This window comes from Nicotiana sylvestris, chromosome 8 (assembly GCF_000393655.2).
Source record: "Nicotiana sylvestris chromosome 8, ASM39365v2, whole genome shotgun sequence".
In the NCBI taxonomy this organism is placed as follows: domain Eukaryota; kingdom Viridiplantae; phylum Streptophyta; class Magnoliopsida; order Solanales; family Solanaceae; genus Nicotiana; species Nicotiana sylvestris.
The window spans coordinates 183,932,935-183,947,760 of NC_091064.1; positions in this window are offsets into that span (position 1 = coordinate 183,932,935).

Sequence of the window (14,826 nt, forward strand, 5' to 3'; positions counted from 1 at the left end):
TACATCGATTCTTCGGTCTTCTGAACATCAGCAGTCAAATCAGGAAAAGCAATGTCATCAATGGATGTTGTTCCTTCAATTTTTTGTATTCCAGATTTGGAAAGTCAGATGGGTTCGAAATTTATGAGAAATGCCTTACTAATAAGCAAAACAAAGACATTTGGCAGATACACCGTCGATTTGCTTTCATGGTGGCTTTTCTAGGAGTCATGGTCTTCCCAAATAAAGAGCGAACAATTGATATTCGCACCGCAAAAGTTGTGCAAATCCTCACCACTAAAGAAAATCACACCCTTGTCCCCATCATTCTATCAGATATTTATCGGGCTTTGACTTTATGCAAATCAGGAGCGAAAGTTTTCGAAGGATGCAAAATTTTGTTGCAAATGTGGGTGATTGAATATCTCCAACAACAGCCCAAGATCATACAGTATGGGTCGAACAAAGCTAATTGCATCGAGAGCTATGAGGAAAGAACAAAAGATTATCAAGCTCCAGAAGGGATAGAAGCATGGGTATCTCATCTAAAGGCTTTAACTGCAAATCAAATTGAATGGACTCTGGGATGGCTCCCGATGAGAGAAGTAATACATATGTCAACCTCAAATAGTTATCTACTACTATTGGGATTGAGAAGCATTCAGCCGTATGCACCACTAAGAGTCCTAAGGCAACTAGGGAGATATCAAGTAGTTCCTGATGAGGAAGATTTGAGTATGCAAGTAATCGAATTACACCCAGAAGCCACTATTCCCGAAGCTTTACTTCAGCAAATGTGGAATGGGTGCCGATACTTGAATAGTGATACTCAAGTCCTAGACACTACCAAGGGTGAGATAAATCCTGGATATGCAAGGTGGTTCGAAAAGCGGTCTCGCGTGGATGATGTACCAGAACCTGAGCTAAAAAGGCCAACAAAAAGACCCCATGTTCAAAACTTCAATGATAAAATCCAAGAGCGGTTGATTTGGGGAGAAAAAGAAAAAGGGTACAAAGCCACTATCCATGCCCTAAAAGAAAATCTAAGAAGCCTCAGTTTGGAGAAAGATTTGCAAGAACAAGAAGCCAAAGGCGAGAAAAAGAGTCTAGCTTGTGAGAATGAAAATCTTCATGCTCGGTTCCAAAAAATGAAAAGAGTCTCTGAAACGCCAAAGAGGAGATGGAAGGATCAAAAAACCATCGCCAACCTCTTCAAAAAAATGCAAGATTATGATTCCATGCTTGCGGAAAACGAAAGGGCATTGAGCAAAGCAAAAGAAAGGATCCAACAATTAAACGAAGAAGCCAGATCTAACAAGGAACGCCAAGATAGGCAATCCGAAAAAGACAAGGCTCAATTCAAGATGGAAAAAGACTATTGGATGCGATCAGAAGACCAGCTTCGTGCACAACTAGAAGAGGCAAGAAGATGCAACAGAGAATATCAACAAGCAGACCTCGACAGGGAAAGATCGCAAGCAAGATTAGAGCAGGCCAGACTCCGAGCTCTATTAGAATCAGCTTTAGATCGTGAAAACCGTGTCAGAGATATAGCCACCACTCGTCAGCAGCAATTGCAAGACCAAGACCAACGTCTCCAAGGTTTCAGGGCACAAATCCACGACCTGGCAGTCTTCACATCTCAAAGTTATGTAAACTGCCAAGGAATGGATTATGAAAGGTTTACAGAGCATGCGCCCACTTTTGCTCGTCATCTAGCAATGGAGTTGGAAAGGATGTATCGTACGCTGGGAGGCCATCCAGGTCAAGCCCCACATTGAGCAGATAATCCAATATTAGAGAACAAAAGTGGAAAGTGGGGCATTTTGTGAGATGTTATGAATTGTATCTTTTATTTTGATTGTATGTGTGTTTCAAGCTATTTCCTTAAAGTTTTCAAATGTAATTCCATCTTTGGGTAATAAATAAACATGATTGACTTTGGTCTGAACTACGCAAGGTCCGATTCATGTTTGGCATGATACGTAGGCAATCTCTAAAAATTCGACCACCACAATAAAGATATATATAGTAAATAAAAGCGAATGACATTTTTTCAAAAAAAGCTGGGACGACATAAGCAACCGAGCGAATGCATAATAGAAAGGGATTATTTGTCTAGGAGCATTGCATCTCAACGTGTGATTATATATGTGTTAAACTCTCAAAACTAACAAGTTTGTTCATTTTCAGAATTCAAGCAGTTAGTTTCTCTAAAGAGTATACTGGCATATTATCACTATCACACAAGATCAAAAGGACCAATACCCGAAAGTATGTCTATCCCAGATGTTGACACAGGTATGGAGATAGAAGAGATGGATGTCGGGAAAATGAAAGAAGAAATGCTTAAGCTCAAGCAGCAAATGGCTGAAATGTACCAAGCTTGGTCTACAGGACAGTTACCCCCATCTTACCCAAATAACCCTGCTCCATCAATGATCCAAACTCAGGATAATATCACCACTGAATTATCCCCAAGTTTCCCCATTTATCAGCACTACCGAGGCACCACCTCTCAGACACCACAGTCTCCACCTCCAAAACCAGTTCCGTACCTTCCTCCACCTATGACTCCTGTTTTCGTAGCACCTCCCCCTGCTACATTTCACAAATCTCCTAGTGAGCCTACATTTCAGGCCCAAGACAACCAATATTACCCCCCGGAGCCCACCTTCAAAGCCTCCGAAATCAATTCACCTGCTCCTCGGTTTGATCTCCCAACCGAAATTGACAAGCCAGCCAAAAATGCTGAACAAGAAGAGATGTTCAGGAAGGTCAAAAGTCTAGAACAGTCGTTCCGAGACATGCGAGGATTAGGTGGGCAAGTCAGTGTAGCATACAAAGATTTATGCTTATTCCCTAATGTACAATTGCCATTTGGCTTCAAGATGCCCAAATTTGACCTATACAGCGGGCACGGCGACCCAGTAGCCCACTTAAGGGGTTTCTGTAGCAAGATGCGAGGAGCTGGGGGAAAGGATGAATTATTGATGGCTTACTTCAGTCAAAGTCTAAGCGGATCAGCTTTGGAGTGGTATACACGCCAGGACCATGGAAGATGGTACACCTGGGATGACCTGGCACAGGCATTCGCATACCATTTCCAATACAATCTGGAAATCATCCCAGATCGATTATCTTTGACCAAATTTGAGAAGAAACACAATGAAAGTTTCAGAGAGTATGGTTTTCGGTGGAGAGAACAGGCAGCAAGAGTGGATCCTCCTATGAAGGAGAGCGAAATGGTAGACTACTTCCTCCAAGCCTTGGAACCAACTTACTATGCCCATTTGGTTTCAGCGGTTGGGAAATCATTCAACGAAGTAGTGAAGATGGGAGGTATGGTGGAAGAAGGCCTCAAGACAAATAAAATCATGAGCTATTCAGCAATTAAGGCAACTACTCAAGCCATTCAAGGCGGGGTAGGAGGAATCGGAAGAAAGAAAAGGGAGGAAACAGCAGTAGTTGATTCAGGAATTTGGCCGGGACCCAGAGGTTCACCACTTTACTATAATCAACAACGACCTCGCCAATCAGCTTACCACCATGATTCATCCCAACACTACTATCACCCTTCAGAGCCTCATTTTGCCATTAACCATGCTCAAGCATACAATCAGCCACCTGTTCACACCAATTGGCGTGCTCCTGTCACACCAAATACTTACCCACGAGCCTATCCCGGACCAGGTTTCAGGCCTAGGCCAGCATTCAGGGGAGAAAGGGAACAGAAAAAGAAAACTTACACTCCATTGGGAGAGTCTTACACTAGTCTGTTCCACAGGTTGAGACAGCTAGACATGCTGAGACCAATACAATCCAAACTACCCAATCCTCCACCAAAGAATCTGGATTACACCATTAGCTGTGAATATTGCTCCGGTGCACCAGGCCATGATACGGAGAAATGTTGGCATTTGAAAAATGCAATACAAGAGCTGATTGATACTAATAAAATCGAGGTTCAAAACCCCGAAGCTCCAAATATCAATAGAAATCCAATGCCAGCCCATCAAGAGGCTAACATGATAGAAATCATACAAGCTAATGGGGAGACAAAGAAGCCGTCACAAACTGTCATGATGATCAAGTCTCATGAAACCAAGCCAGATAAGCAGTTAATGGAGGAGAAGCCGGTGTCTAAGCAGAACAAAAGTAGTGATGAACCGTCTATGATAGTCAATGAGGGGTCATCAAGCAAAGTTGCCACAAAACAAGAGAGGCCGAAGGTGATAGTACCAGGGGTTGCTAAGAAACCCGTTGTATTCGTGGAAGGAGCACGTACAGATCGGGTTATTATTGCACCTGTAATCCAGCTGCCAATCATCGACAACAAAGCCATCCCATGGAACTATGAACGGGTGACCGTAATGTACAAGGGCAAAGAAATCAAGGAAGAAGTGTGTGAGGTGCAAGGCTTGACTCGTTCGGGAAGATGTTTTACTCCCGAAGAGTTGAGAAAAACTAAAAACAATCCAATACCAACAAAGAAAGCTGTGACGGAAGAAGAGGCGGAGGAATTTTTAAGAAAAATGAAACTCCATGATTATTCTGTTGTGGATCAATTAAAGAAGACCCCCGCTCAAATTTCATTGTTGTCATTACTAATCCATTCAGAGGAACACCGTCTGGCGTTGATGAAAATCCTGAATGAAGCTCATGTTCCTGAAAAGATCTCTGTAAATCATTTGGGCAAAATAGCCAACAGAATCTTTGAGACAAACAGAATTACATTTGCTGATGATGAATTACCTGTGGAAGGTACCGAGCACAACAGAGCTCTTTACCTCACCGTGAAATGTGAAAACTCCGTAGTAACCCGGGTATTGGTTGACAATGGGTCCAGTGCAAACATATGCCCTCTCTCCACTTTAAACAAATTAAAAATTAAAGAGGAGAGGATCCAAAAGAATAGTATCTGCGTACGAGGATTTGACGGTGGAAGCAGAGATTCATTTGGCGACATAGTGTTGGAACTAACTATAGGGCCAGTTGAATTCACAATGGAGTTCCAAGTATTGGACATATCTGTTCCTTACAACTTGTTATTGGGTCGACCATGGATCCATGCCGCTAAAGCAGTCCCGTCAACACTACATCAGGTTGTCAAGTTTGAATGGGATCATCAAGAAGTAGTCGTGTATGGAGAAGAAAGTTTAAATGCTCACAGCAGTACCATTGTACCGGTCAAGGGAACAGAAATTGACCAAGGACCATGGGTATACCAAGTGACCAACACGGTGTCAGTAGAGAAAATTCCAGAAGGGAAATACCTTCCGAATCCAAAGATATCTTCTGCATCAGTCATGGTAGCTTATGAAATGCTGAAGAATGGCTTTATACCCGGCAAAGGTCTGGGCTTATCTCTGCAAGGAATTGTACAACCAGTATCTCTCCCCGAGAACTGGGGAACATTCGGTTTAGGGTTCACACCTACCGCCAATGACGTGATAAGGGCCAGGAAGTTGAAACACCAAGCATGGGTTCTTCCAAAGCCAGTCCCACATTTGTCAAAGTCTTTTGTCAAGACCGGCGCTAAAAATCGCCCGATAACAACAATTCCTAAATCCCGGGTCAATCCTGAGGAGGAATTAATTGAAAGGTTCGAGAAATTGTTTAGTGATGTGAATATGTTGGAAAGCGGAGAAGGGTGTAGCAACGCAGAAGTTCAATTCGTTGGGCCAGAAACAAAGCTCAATAATTGGAAAGCCACTCCTCTCCCAATTCGAAAGGAGTCTTGGTAGTTTATTTTGATTTTCTTTCAGTTTGTTTGGGTTATTTCAAGGTTGTAATCCCAAAGTTTATCTTACAGTCGGTTTGAAGTGTGCAAAACCTTGTTATCTTTCATCATCCAATAAAAAGCAGTTTCCTTTTTATTATCATTCCTAATAGCTTTCTTTTCTTTTTCTTCTTTCCTGTACAGTTCCTTTTACGCTGGCTCTAGTGATATGGCATGCATGAGGAATCCTCAGCCCAGTCTTAAAAATCAATCTGGTTCCGAAATATTAATTCAAGAAATATATTGTGATTATGAATCAGAATATGATGAAGATGAGGTTTTTGAAGAGATTAGTAAAGAGTTAATTCACTTTGAGGAAAAAATCAAACCTAACTTGAGTGATACCGAGGACGTCAATATAGGGGACACGAGTAATGTCCGGGAAACTAAAATAAGTGTCCATCTGGAACCAAAGATCCGAGAAGAGTTAATTAAAGCACTCATAGAATTCAAAGATGTTTTTGCATGGTCGTATGATGACATGCCGGGCTTGAGCACTGATTTGGTGGTCCACAAATTGCCCACCGATCCAACGGTGCCTCCTGTTAAGCAGAGACTGAGAAAATTCAAGCCTGATATGAGTATGAGAATTAAGGAAGAAATCACCAAACAATTGGAAGCAAAGGTCATTCGAGTTACTCGATATCCTGTTTGGTTGGCTAATGTCGTTCCTGTACCAAAGAAAGACGGCAAAATTAGAGTATGCGTCGACTATCGCAATCTCAACAAAGCAAGTCCAAAGGATAATTTCCCATTACCCAATATCCATATTTTGATCGACAATTGTGCCAAGCATGATATAGGGTCTTTCGTGGATTGTTATGCCGGGTATCATCAAATTCTAATGGATGAAGAAGATGCAGAAAAGACGGCATTCATCACACCATGGGGAACTTATTGCTACCGGGTAATGCCATTCGGTTTAAAGAACGCCGGAGCAACCTATATGAGAGCAATGACCACAGTGTTTCATGATATGATACACAAGGAAATTGAGGTATACGTGGACGATGTGATCATAAAATCAAAGCATCAGGCCGACCACGTTGGGGATTTGAGGAAGTTCTTCTTAAGACTTCGCAGGTACAACCTCAAGCTTAACCCTGCCAAGTGCGCATTTGGAGTTCCATCCGGAAAGTTGCTGGGATTCATAGTCAGTCGACGAGGCATTGAGCTAGATCCGTCAAAGATCAAAGCCATCCAAGAACTGCCACCCCCAAGAAACAAAACTGAAGTAATGAGTTTGTTGGGAAGGTTAAATTATATCAGCAGGTTTATTGCTCAGCTCACAACAACCTGTGAGCAAATTTTCAAATTGTTAAAAAAGGATGCTGCAGTCAAATGGACCGATGAGTGTCAAGAAGCATTCGATGAAATAAAAAGGTACTTGTCAAACCCACCCGTGTTGGTCCCGCCAGAGCCAGGAAGACCTTTGATTCTTTACTTAACGGTTTTGGAAAATTCATTTGGTTGTGTATTGGGGCAGCATGACCTCACTGGCAGAAAAGAGCAAGCCATCTACTACCTTAGCAAGAAGTTCACAGCTTATGAGGTTAAGTATACTCATCTGGAAAAGACATGTTGCGCCCTAACATGGGTAGCTCAAAAATTGAAACACTATTTGTCATCCTATACTACTTACCTCATTTCTCGGTTGGATCCATTGAAATACATTTTTCAAAAGCCTATGCCAACGGGAAGACTTGCAAAGTGGCAGATATTGCTCACAGAATTCGACATCATCTATGTGACTCGAACTGCAATGAAGGCTCAAGCACTGGCCGATCATTTAGCCAAAAACCCGGTCGATGAGGAATATGAGCCGTTGAAGACTTATTTTCCTGATGAAGAAACAATGCATATCGACGAGGTGGAGCAAATTGAAAAGTATGGCTGGAAACTTTTCTTTGATGGAGCCGCTAACATGAAAGGAGTTGGGATAGGAGCTGTAATCATTTCTGAAACAGGGCATCACTATCCTGTTACGGCTCAATTACGATTTTATTGCACCAATAATATGGCTGAATATGAAGCTTGCATTTTGGGGTTAAGGCTAGCTGCAGACATGGGTATCCGAGAAATCTTAGTCATGGGAGATTCAGATCTTTTGGTACATCAAATTCAAGGAGAATGGGAAACCCGAGACTTGAAGCTCATCCCATACAGGCAATGTCTACATGATCTTTGTCAACGATTTCAATCAGTGGAATTCCAACATATTCCAAGAACACATAATGAGGTTGCCGATGCATTGGCTACCCTGGCATCAATGTTGCACCATCCGGACAAAGCTTATGTAGATCCGATACATATTCAAGTCCACGATCAACACGCTTATTGCAATATGGTTGAAGAAGAATTTGATGGTGAACCATGGTTCCACGACATCAAGGAGTATATCAGAATGGGAATATATCCCGCACAAGCCACAGGAGATCAAAAGAGGACCATTAGGCGATTAGCAAATGGATTCTTCTTGAGCGGAGGAGTTTTGTATAAAAGAACACCAGATCTTGGATTATTAAGATGCATAGATGCCAGACAAGCTACAGCTGTCATGTCTGAAGTACATTCAGGAGTTTGCGGACCCCACATGAGTGGATATGTGTTGGCAAAGAAAATCCTCCGAGCTGGTTACTATTGGCTTACCATGGAGCGAGATTGTATCAGTTTTGTGCGCAAGTGTCATCAATGCCAAATACACGGAGATTTGATTCATTCTCCACCATCCGAGTTGCACACAATGTCGGCACCATGGCCATTCGTTGCCTGGGGCATGGATGTGATTGGACCAATTGAGCCGGCAGCATCCAATGGGCACAGGTTCATTCTGGTAGCTATTGATTATTTTACCAAATGGGTTGAGGCCAAGACATTCAAATCAGTGACCAAGAAAGCTGTGGTCGATTTTGTCCACTCAAATATCATATGTCGATTCGGAATCCCGAAGGTGATCATCACAGATAACGGTGCTAATCTCAACAGCAACTTAATGAAAGAAGTATGTCAACAGTTTAAGATTACACATCGTAACTCTACCCCATATCGGCCCAAGGCGAATGGAGCAGTAGAAGCAGCCAACAAAAACATAAAGAAGATACTTCGGAAAATGGTAGAAGGTTCAAAACAATGGCATGAAAAATTACCATTTGCATTATTGGGATACCGCACTACTGTTCGCACTTCAGTAGGAGCAACCCCCTATTTGTTGGTATATGGCACTGAAGCAGTAATTCCTGCAGAAGTTGAAATTCCTTCCCTTCGGATCATCGCCGAAGCAAAGATTGATGATGATGAATGGGTCAAAACCCGTCTAGAACAGTTAAACTTGATTGATGAAAAACGATTGACCACAGTATGCCATGGTCAATTATATCAAAGAAGAATAGAAAGAGCATACAACAAAAAGGTGCGTCCCCGGAAGTTTGAAGTAGGTCAGCATGTGCTGAAACGCATTCTTCCACATCAGGTCGAAGCAAAAGGCAAATTTGCTCCGAATTGGCAAGGACCATTCATTGTGACCAGAGTATTATCGAATGGTGCACTATGTTTAACAGATATTGAAGGCAAATGCATAGATATGGCGATCAATTCTGACGCGGTAAAAAGATATTATGCATAACTTTTTGAATGTTTGTATTTAGCACTATTTCGAAGATTGAAATGACAAAGGCAATTTATTCTGCTATCCAAACACTATACCATTTGCTTCCCCTTTGAGCCATACTTGTTTCTTTCCTACCCTCTCTTGGAATCAATAAAAAATAAAAAAAAAGGGATCAAAATCTTCACTATTATGGAGTGAACTACGTTTGACCTGATTCCTCAAAGAAGGATACGTAGGCGCTTCACAGCTCGGTCATAGGGTGAACAATATACATAAAATGTGCCCAAAAAGAAACATCAAGCGACCCCAATCAAGGAACTGGGGCAAGAATGGTATTAGGAATAAGAAAAGATTCCAAGAGTTGTAAAACACATACCAAAATTGTTTAAGCTTTTCCATTTCTAACCCCATACCAAAAAGACCTTTCGACCAATCTTAGAAAAAATGCTAATGAAGATGGTTCATAACATTCTGGTACAAACAAGAAAAGAAAGTAAAAATGAGAGAGTCTTATAGGTGAAAACCCAAACGGGCACCATAAGGCGACGGAAGTTGAGAGAAAAAGTAAAAATGAGAGAGTCTTATTGGTGAAAACCTTTGTAGGCACCATAAGGCGAAAAGGAAATGAGAAATGAACAAATGAGGAAGGTTTATCGGTAAAAAACTCTTTGAGATGTTACAAGCCCAACAGGTTTGTGAAATGAGAAATGAAGTTGGGATTATGGAAATTTTGGGGGGAAAACAAAAATAAGACAATTGAGAGGAGATTGACTAAAAGACTGGGTTGATTAATCCGAAATGCATACCCTGATCATTGGTGCCAGTAACTCCAATCAGATAAGTTTTTATTCTTTATCAAACAGTCATCCAAATTTGGATTTTTCTTTTTATAATTGTCGAAATCAACGTATTTCGTCACTAATAATCTTACTTTTCTAAAAGCTTTGAGATAAGTTTTATTCCAAACAAACAAGAAGGAATGTCAGGGTATGCTACCAAGATTCAAGGTTACAAAATACAACCACGAAAGGTGAAATCAAAAGTGGATCAGTAAAGTCAAAAGGGACATATGATTACAGTTAAAAGGGTTCGAAGGAAAACATACAGAGGGAAATCCTATAGTCGAGAATCAATTACAAAGACAAAACAGTCTTTTCAACCATTTTAAGGCAGCAAAGAGAAACGAAGAGAAGCATCACCATCGGTAAGAATACCCCAGTCAACCACCCTGCTTTAAACTAACGAAGTTTTCTTTGATTTAAAACAAGGGCAAATGCAATATTTGTGTCAGGAAATACCTGATAAAGAAAAGAAGAAGTCAGGCGTCCACCTGGAGAATGAGGATGAAAATTGAAGAAATCAGGCGTCCACCTGGAGAATGAGGATGAGAAAAGAAGAAGTCAGGCGTCCACCTGGAGAATGAGGATGAAAATTGAAGAAGTCAGGCGTCCACCTGGAGAATGAGGATGAAAATTGAAGAAATCAGGCGTCCACCTGGAGAATGAGGATGAGAAAAGAAGAAGTCAGGCGTCCACCTGGAGAATGAGGATGAGAAAAGAAGAAGTCAGGCGTCCACCTGGAGAATGAGGATGAGAAAAGAAGAAGTCAGGCATCCACCTGGAGAATGAGGATGAAAATTGAAGAAATCAGGCGTCCACCTGGAGAATGAGGATGAGAAAAGAAGAAGTCAGGCGTCCACCTGGAGAATGAGGATGAGAAAAGAAGAAGTCAGGCGTCCACCTGGAGAATGAGGATGAGAAAAGAAGAAGTCAGGCATCCACCTGGAGAATGAGGATGAAAATTGAAGAAATCAGGCGTCCACCTGGAGAATGAGGATGAGAAAAAGAAGAAATCAGGCGTCCACCTGGAGAATGAGGATGAGAAAAGAAAAAGTCAGGCGTCCACCTGGAGAATGAGGATGAAAATTGAAGAAATCAGGCGTCCACCTGGAGAATGAGGATGAAAATTGAAGAAGTCAGGCGTCCACCTGGAGAATGAGGATGAAGAATCGAACAGTCAAGGCACCCACCTGAAGAACAAGGGAATGCAATTGAAGTGATGAAATCAAAAGCTCGCTCATATGAAAGGAGCACATTTAGAATCAATAAAGCAGGGGAGTCCAACAGAATCCCCAACAAGAAACAACAAGAGTCCCAAAAGAAGATACGGGACATAATGAAAAGAATACAGAACAAGCCAAATGCCCAAGAGTCACCAAGATATCAAAACAACAAGAAACGCAAGGGCATGATCTAGATAAGATTTTTACAAATTCCTGTACCATAATCTAGTTTAATTTTTGTATTTCCTTTAAAGTAAGGTGTAATAAGGAGGTCAGCAAGCAGTAAAAACAGCACAAAGCAGCAGTAACATCACAGTCCCATGGTAGTCCCAGCTACCAAAAATTCCCGAACTACATTGACCTGATTCCTTTATAGCCAAGGATATGTAGGAAACCTTTGAAGCAGAGGTTCGGTCAAATCTTTCTAAAAATGCTTCCCACGGAGTATTCGAACGGGCAAAAATCGCTCGTATCCGCTCACTTTATCTTTGCACGAAAACTCTTCGAGTTTCCGCACAAAGAGGGGCAGCTGTGAGCACGTGATTTTTGCTTTAACGAAAACTACTCCAAAAATAAATCAAAAAATAAAATAAATTTCTTTTACTGTGTAATTTTTGAATTTGCGTGGTGTTAAATGTTTGTGTTATATCCGTAAATGTTTATTTTGTCAAAATAAATCAAAAAATAAAATAAAATACATGTTGCATGCATATAGGATTTAATTATGCATTTAATAGTTAATTTAAGTAAAATTACAAAAAATATGCGTTTGTTCTAATTTTAATGTTTCACTATGTGATTAATATTTTTTGTCTATGTGTTAAATTGTTAAAGGTTGATTAATATTTTGAAGGAGTAATTTTTTGTTTTTATAATTTTAATTAGGATTTTTAATAATTGAAGAATTAAATTAGAAATTAAAAAGAGTGGTATTAAATGGGCAAAAACGGATCTGGGCCAAATTTTCTAAACAAAATCAGGCCCAATCCAAATGACCATGTCCGGTCCAATTCAAAACAGAATCAAACGACGTCGTTTGGTTACCCCTTATCAAGGGCCGTTGGATTAAATCCAACCAACGGCCAAGATCTCATCACCCTAACCCAAGACCCTTACCCGATCCGATACCCGGTTCAACCCGTCCCCCTAACCTAAACCAAACGACACCGTTTGGTTAAGTGAGTAGATCTCATCCATCCATTCTACTTGATCCAACGGACGATACCAGTCCACCCCACCCCTATATAAATCCCAAACCTCTACCCAGCCCCTAACTGAACACCCCCCTCTCCGCTCCTGTTCATCATCGTTCCAAACAGACCCCTAACCCTAGCCGCCCCTATTCCCCTTCGCCTGAAACCCGGCGGCATCAACGCCGCCGGTCACCAACTTAACACCCTAGGACCTCCTGAACCTCCCCTACACGAATCCAACCTTAGTTTCCTTCGAATCAGGCCACAACTCTTCGAATCTTAAATCGAAGGTTGGCCTGAAAACTTGATCTAAACCAATCAGCCCCAAATTAACACCATGGCTTCCCCTAGTCATCCTGAGTATGGATCTGTTGGTTGTTTGGTTCGAATCAGTTCGGAACTTCTCGAATCTTCTTTTGAAGATTCGGACCAAACAAGAACAAACTCAGATCCATTTCAAACTAACACGAAATAACCCCTAGGCTACCCTCACCCTTGTATCATGTTTGGTTCCCTTCAAATCTGCCCAGAAATGTTCGGATTTAAGATCCAAGAACCTGGAACCCTAAAAATTTCCAATCTTGGAATTTTTCCGATTTCAAGTAAAAGATTGAGGTTCAATCGACCTTAGTCAAAGTATTTTCAGTGGAAAATACTTCGACTAAGGTCAGTTTGATTTCAAACAAAAATCCGAAATCCAAGTTGAGTTCGAGTCGGAATAAAATTAAAGCTCAGAGGTATTTTTCTATTTATTTTGTGTATTCTACGTGTATTGTTGTCCGTATTAATAGCTTGTTAATTTTTCATATTTGTTTTGATCAATTCTGTCATTTCTGTCTATTTAATACGAATGCGAATTGTTTCTGTTGGTTGTGATTGTTTACAATATGTGTAATCGACTCGATTAAGTTCGTCGATTAGTTATATTACGAATTTTTCATTTCTAAAAATGTTGACTAAAACAGTCTGCTTCTATTATTTTAGACTAATTATTGACAAATGTTGTAAATAGTCAATTGATTAATGCTCATCAATTAAATCATGATTGTCTGTGAATCAGTGAATTCAAGTGTATGTTGTATATGTTATTGTCTGAACATTAAAGTTTCAGGGCATTGTCAGTATTGACAATGATCCTGTGTGTGTTTGATTTTGGTTTAATGTTAAGTCCAGTCTGAATTGTTATGATAATTTCAGAAATATGCTGTTATGATGTTAGTTCTGAATTCAGTGTAATATTGCTGTAATGTCCAGTTTGAATTCAAGCTTACAAAAGTTGGTCAAATACAATTGTGTTAGGAGGTTAATAGGATTGGTTTTAGCTGTAAATCAGAAAGATAACTAAGTTTGTACAGATTTTAGAATCTGTTTTGCTGAAGGTTCTGATTTTTCAATAATAACATTAGGATTTCAGGGGCACTTCTGGGAATGAAACAGTAAAAAACAGGGTATTAATGCTAGTGTATTATAATGTAATGTTAGTGACTATTAGTTAATGATACTAATGGGGAACAAGGGATAATGGAAGGCTGGAAATCAGGAAAAAAGGTTCACTTAATGGGATTTAAAGTAGTAAAAGCAGATTTTTATAGAATTTTTCTGTTTTTAAAAGATAAGGGGTCCAAGAAGCACTTAAATTGCCTAGGACCAGCCCTATATAAATACAGGAGCTGGACAGACAGTTAAGGGAGAGAGTTTTGCATGCAGAATTTAGGAGAGTCTTTGAGGAATTTTCAGAAAAACTGGAAGAAAGTTTAAGAGTTCCTTTTGAAGAAATTTTAGGAAAATTGAGAGGGAGTTTCAGATTTTAGGATCAGTTTTCAGAAGAGGAGAGTTTGAGAGATTTTAAAAGAGGAAAAAGAAACAGAAAAGGAACAAAAGAGCATTCACACACACACAGATATACAACAACAGAAAACAGAAAATAGAACACTCACATACACACTCACATACAGATACAGCAGCAGAAACAGAAAATCAGAAACAAACTGAATTTGAAACTGAAGAAAAAACTGAAATCTGAAATGTTGTTCTTTTGTTGAATCTGTTCAACTTTATGTGATTCCACTGTTCAGTTAAAATCCGAAGTGTTTCTTAAAAGTACTTTACTGTGCATCTGGGCTCTTCGAATCCTATTCCTGTTCAGATTTACTGTGTTATCAGTATATTCTACTGAATTTGTTACTGCTGTAACTGCTGAAAC